Below are 6425 nucleotides of genomic sequence, written 5' to 3' on the forward strand. Positions count from 1 at the left end.
CTAGATTTTAATGACCTTTATACCATAATAAATCTTTTTATGCTTATACTATTTGAGAGGGTTTTGTTTCTTTTCCTAAAAACCATAAAAGAAATACAACAGTAACATCACATTTAATATGGTTAGTCTGAATCCATAGTTGAACTATTGGAATTTAGATTAGTCCCTCTAAAGATAAAGCCAAATCTCAAGTTTATACACTGTAGTAATTTATCCAAGATGATGGGACAAATGTGTAGATGTTTCTTAAAAGTACCTCCTGAATGAGCTGAGGGTCTCTCAGAAGATAGCAAGATATTATTGTAAGGTGTTCTCTCTTTCTTTGAAAAGAGAGAGGAATTCATCATCCTTCCCCTTGCCCTGCTGAAAATGTAAGCAATGTGGCCTAACTTTGTAGTTGTCAGGCTACCTTACAGGCATGTAAATATGCGAATGCCAACTCAATACTAGTGTGCCCTCTCTCTTCTGTTTGGTACACAGCAGTCTTTTGTTGTGAGAATTGTGTTATTTCACCAAGAGTGGATATATTCCATTCTTTTCTTCCTCCTAAGTGGACTGTGCCGAGAAGCAGTTATTCATAAGGCCTCTCAGAAGATGGTTTCATCAGATCAAGCAACCATTGTTGTTCAGAGTAGCTTCAAATTTGTGGAGTCAATGTTCATACAGCTAGTAGGGGATTCTCTTTGAGAGAATTAAAAAAATGTTTTAGGATAAATGTTTTACAAACTCTTTGGAAGTTTAACTTCCAGTTAAACTTTATTGGTTTAATAATAAAGTCACCTCTGGTCATGCTTAATACCAAGCTTGGACAACTAGGAAGCACAGCATTAAATATGCTCATCCCTGCCCCTCTCCTCTTTCTTCTCACTCCCACTTTCTAACGACAGCACTCTTGAATAAAGCAATCTCACACAAGTGTTTATTTTAGTGATGTTTCTTGGGGGAAGACAGGCCTTTAAAATATGCCTCTCTGCTCACCTCACGTACCTCACTGTTTCTCTCCTGCTGTTGGAATCCTCAAAAATTCACTCTGTATTAACATTTATTTCAGAGTACCTTTTTAAATATCAACAAGTTAAGTTTTTTATGCCCATTTTATGCATTATGCTAGTGCCCCCTCCTCAATTTTTCCATCAGCCAATATATTTCCCAATCACAGGGCAAAATTATAAACAATATGTTAGAATTCTGAATACAGTAATATACTTTTAATAAATGCATCATAATCTAATTGAGTTTATTGGTAGTTCAACATTGGTTTGGAATTTGAAAATCAATCTGTAATCTCCACATTAACATCAGAAAAAATAAATGATTATCTCAGTAGATACAAAAAATTTTTTTTTAAATCAACCCTGCTTCATTATTAATATAAAAGTCATGTTAGCAAATTAGAAACAGTGAATTCCCTTAATTTGATGAAACTAACCTATTAGAGATGCACACCTCACATCTCACTGAATTGTGAAATATTGAAATATTGAAAACTGCCAATTTCTTACTGATATAAGAAACTGCCAGGCTGGGCGCGGTGGCTCAAGCCTGTAATCCCAGCACTTTGGGAGGCCGAGACGGGTGGATCACCAGGTCAGGAGATCGAGACCATCCTGGCTAACACGGTGAAACCTCGTCTCTACTAAAAAATACAAAAAAACTAGCCGGGTGAGGTGGCGGGCGCCTGTAATTCCAGCTACTTGGGAGGCTGAGGCAGGAGAATGACGTGAACCTGGGAGGCGAAGTTTGCAGTGAGCTGAGATCCGGCCACTGCACTCCAGCCTGGGCGACAGAGCGAGACTCCATCTCAAAAAAAAAAAAAAAAAGAAAGAAACTGCCAATAACTGGACCCATTCTCTCACTCCCCTGCCCCACCCTATTACTGCCTGATCCAATAAAAACCCAAGGACTTCCCAGAATAATAAAATTTTTACCATAATCTTATCACAGTCTGAAGCAATTAGCATGGTAAAAAAGTGTTAATCCCCACAAGATTGAATTTTGGTATACGACTTCCTATACAAGACAGAATGCTATAAAAGCCCACAGTCGGTGATGGACTGAGCCATTTGCTCTTTTCCTAGACTAGCTACGGCTGGGCCTAGTCAAGCCTTTCGAGGCTGAGGCTATGGAGTTCCATCCACCAACCTTGGAAGAGCCCCACATGCCACGGGACCTGAACCGAGAGCAAGCTTGGGCCTGGGCACTGGATAACTTCCCTGTGCTGAGTCGCCATTCCTGCCAATGCCATCAGCTCTACCGGAGCTCTGCTGCGGGCTGGCTGCTGCACTGCGCCTCCACCGGGCACGGAGCCCTTCCCAGAGATGAGAGGGGCCAAAAACGGCCTCGAGACTCCCATGTCGAGGAATCAATGGCTGAAACCAAAGACGGGCTTCAGTCACCTCAAGAAGACGCAAATGCTACCTACGGCGAGGTCCAAAGCGGTCTGATGAAGCCTGGAGATGCCAGCGCCTGCGCAGGTGGAAGGACACAAGCCCATGGCGACCTCTGCAGTCCAGGCCGCCCCCGGAAGCTGCTGAAAATCCACGATTCCATCAGGAAGGAACCCGGAAAGGAGAGGAACCCCAGGCTTTCAGCAAGCCTGTGGTACGACCTGCTTCAACGAACACTGCCCTGGAAGGAGCCCGAGGCACCTCAGTGGGGACCCTCATACTGTCCCTGCGGACTTTTACGCTGGAACTGTGCCCTGCACGCACAAGAGCCTTGAGGCCTCTGCTCTGGAGATCATTCCTTAATTTGTTCTTCCCCTCCTGAACGTCCTAAACATTTTTCATTTAGAGAAACTCTCTTCATGGAATGAATAATATGTAATGTGTTAAGGAACTCACCGTTCCTGATGTACTCACAATTATGATAGTTCTTCCATTGAAACTGTACACATTAATTAAATCCTTTCCCTGTTCTCCACCCGTGGAATTGATTTTGAGCTGGTAAATCAAGATTGGTATAGATGGGCCTGAAGCAGACAGAAAGGGGGCAGGGACCCAGCTCAGAACTTTCTTTTTTTTTTTTTTTTTTTTTTTTTTTTTTTTTTTTTTGAGCTGGGGTCTCGCTAGTCTTCCTGAGTAGCCCCAGGCTGCCGTGCAGTGGCGCGATCATGCTTTAGTTTAAATTCCAGGGGGCCTTTGAGGAGCTGTGGATACTAGCAGCGTGGGAGGGGACAGCTGGGTCACTTGCTGGAGTTGCTTCAAGAAGTACCGTGGCCCTCCGGACGAAGGTAGGGAACAGACATTAACAGTGTTCTTTAAATCAGCAGTCCCCAACCTTTTTGGCACAAGGGACTGGTTTTGTAGAAGACAATTTTTCCATGGATGGGGGTTGGTAGACAGGGATAGTTTGGGGATGAAGCTGCCCTACCTCAGATAATCAGGCGTCAGATTCTCAGGAGGAGCACACAAGGTAGATCCCTTGCATGTGCAGTTTACAATAGGCTTCGTGCACCTATGAGAATCTAATGTCTCTGCCGATCTAACAAGAAGTTGAGCTCAGGTGGTAACGCTGGTCTGCCTGCCGCTCCCCTCCTGTTGTGCCACAGGGCTCCTAATGCTAACGGTGGAGGGTATCCAGGTTCTTGGCGTCTTGAACAAAGAATTAGACAAAATGCACAAGCAAAGCAAGGAGGGAATGAAGGGATTTATTGAAAACAAATGTACACTCCACAGTGTGATTGGGCCTGAGCATAGAGGCTCGAAGGCCCTGTTACAGAGTTTTTTGTGAGTTTAAATACCCTCTATTTGGGGTATGCCCTATGTAAATGAAGAGGATGAAGTAAAGTTACAAAGTCATTTGCTCAGTGTATGCCCTATGGAGAGGATATTTCCTGTTGTAGCTGAAGTGTGAATGCACTTTATGTTCCCGGCTCCCAGACCCTATTTTCCTGCCTCACTAACAGGCCAGGGTCCAGTACAGGTGCGCTGTCTGAGGAGTTGGGGACCCCTCCTTTAAATAATTTAAAGTTTACATTGTAATAAGGGTGGGAGAGAGGGTTGGAATGTCCTTCACATGAGGCCGATGGCACCTGCCTACTGCGAAGCTGGTTGGGGTGCTGGGGGTACAGTGGGGCAAGTGTAGCCTCTTTGCCTCATTTTCCCCTGCACTGTCCAGACATCTCCTGGACTGCCTGCACCATCAAGATCTGGACTTCAGAGCAATCTTTGACCACCTGTGGGAAATCGTTACAACAGTTGCAATGCACAAATACGCAAAAGCCCTATGAACCAGAGCATGGTGTGGGTTGATGTGTTGGACAGACCTATAGATCCCAATGAAGAGTTGCACAGCCACAGACTTCTCTGCACAGAGTGGGAACTACAAGTCTCTTATTGGTACAGCAAGAAACAAAACATATGTGCTAGAATATTCTGTAGTTAATCCTATAGAAAAAGCAATGGAACTTAAATCTACTAATATTTCACTTAAAACATGGTTTCAGTAGATGAGAGACTTATATACAAACCACATCCTCAGGACACAGAAAAAAATTATTTTGACTCAGGAAGCCATAATCACTGAAAGGAGGCAGCCTCAACAGTTACCTTGAAGAACTGATGGCAAGAACGATATTTTCAAATGCTAACAAAGGCCGGGAAGCCCTGGAATGGGTCATACATAAAATACATGTTAAATAATGAATTGATGGCTTCCACAAAAGGAGGCATAAGAACTCTGGTGGTGGCTGCCACAGCCTTTGTAGTGAATTGATAATGAATGCATATAGACAAGTACCCCACATCTCTCCAAGCTGGCAATATATTTATTTTAAAACTATAAACATATTTTAAGTAGAATTTTTTAAAAGTAGGCTGATATAAGACAGTGACTTTAGATCAAAACAAAGAAATGCATGGTGTCTAAATAAAAGGGATCATCTGAAATTAGTGTTGTTTGAAATGACTGTCTAATAGTGGAGATTCCAGTATTTATGAAACATTTAACAAATTTTTTGAAAGAAATTCTTCTTCTTAAGGTTTATTTTAAATTCAGGGTACATATGCAGGTTTGTGATTTCGGTAAATTTGTGTCATAGGAGTTTGTTGTACACATTATTTTATCACCCAGGTATGAAGCCTGGTGCCCATAATTATTTTTCCTGATACTCTCCCTCCTCCCATCATCCACCTTCAATAGACTCCAGTGTCTGTTGTTCCCCTCTTTGCGTCCATGTGTTCTCACCATTCAGCTCCAGCTTATAAGTGAGAACATGTAGTATTTGCTTTTCTATTCCTGCATTAGTTTGCTAAGAAAAAATGGCCCCCAGCTCCATCTATGTTCCTGCAAAAGACATGATCTTTTTCTTTTTTATGGCTGCTTGGTATACCATGGTGTTTATGTGCCACATTTTCTTTATCCAGTCTACCATTAAAGAACATTTAGGTTGATTCCATGTCTTTGCTATTGTGAATAGTACACATGCATGTATGGTCTTTATGGCAGAACAATTTATATTCCTTTGGTACATACCCAGTAATGGGATTGCTGGGTCAAATGGTATTTCTGTTATTTGGTCTTTGAGGAATTGCCATGCTGTTTTCCACAATGGTTGAACTAATTTACACTCTCACCAATAGTGTATAAGCAAAATTTTAACATTTTTTTGAAAAGTACTTGGAAGTTTGCATTTACATTGAATCAACTTAAGGTAGAATTTTAAAGTTTTTCACACTTTGGAACCCCACCTGGCTTTCATCCAACCCCGGAACAAAGCAGAGCCATCTCTTATATACAAACAATTTCCCTGCTGCTGTAAACTTCAACAACTTGCATGAGGAAATTCAATTTAAAAGGAGAACTTGTATAGCTTTCAAACATATTAATTTGGTTAATAATAATAACTTGCTCTGCAAGTTATTTTAAACAACCATTAAAAACCAGTGTTTGCCGGGTGTGGTGGCTCATGCCTGTAATCCCAGTGCTTTGGGAGGCCAAAGTGGGCAGATCACGAGGTCAGGAGTTTGAGACCAGCCTGGCCAATGTAGTGAAATCCCGTCTCTACTAAAAATACAAAAAAAAATTAGCCGGGTGTAGTGGAGGGCACCTGTAATCCCAGTTACTTGAGAGGCTGGGGCAGGAGAATCATTTGAACCTAGGAGGCGGAGGTTACAGTGAGCCAAGATCATACCATTTCACTTCAGCCTGGTCTACAGTGCAAGACTCCGTCTCAAAAACAAAACAAAACAAACCAACCAACCAGTGTGTTGGTTTACTAATTAAGTATATTTGGAGTGAAAATTATCACTAAAATAATATATGACTCCAAAAAAAATATGCTTTTATTGTAATAAAATGTACTATATTGATTTGCCAAAGTTTTGCAACCTCATAAAGGTTGCAAAAGGTCCTTGGATTTGCAATTTGTGTTTTGATATGCTGTACCATGGACTGGTTATGTTAACCGGAAAAATAAATTTGTT

General features: G+C 41.8%; 1 pseudogene; it reads left to right on the top strand.

Moving 5' to 3' along the window:
* The first annotated feature begins 3558 nt into the window (after window positions 1-3558).
* Window positions 3559-5761, top strand: LOC144341269 (PRELI domain containing protein 3B pseudogene; annotated as a pseudogene).
* Window positions 5762-6425: the final 664 nt, after the last annotated feature.

Source organism: Macaca mulatta, chromosome 6, assembly GCF_049350105.2.
Source record: "Macaca mulatta isolate MMU2019108-1 chromosome 6, T2T-MMU8v2.0, whole genome shotgun sequence".
NCBI classification, from domain to species: Eukaryota; Metazoa; Chordata; class Mammalia; order Primates; family Cercopithecidae; genus Macaca; species Macaca mulatta.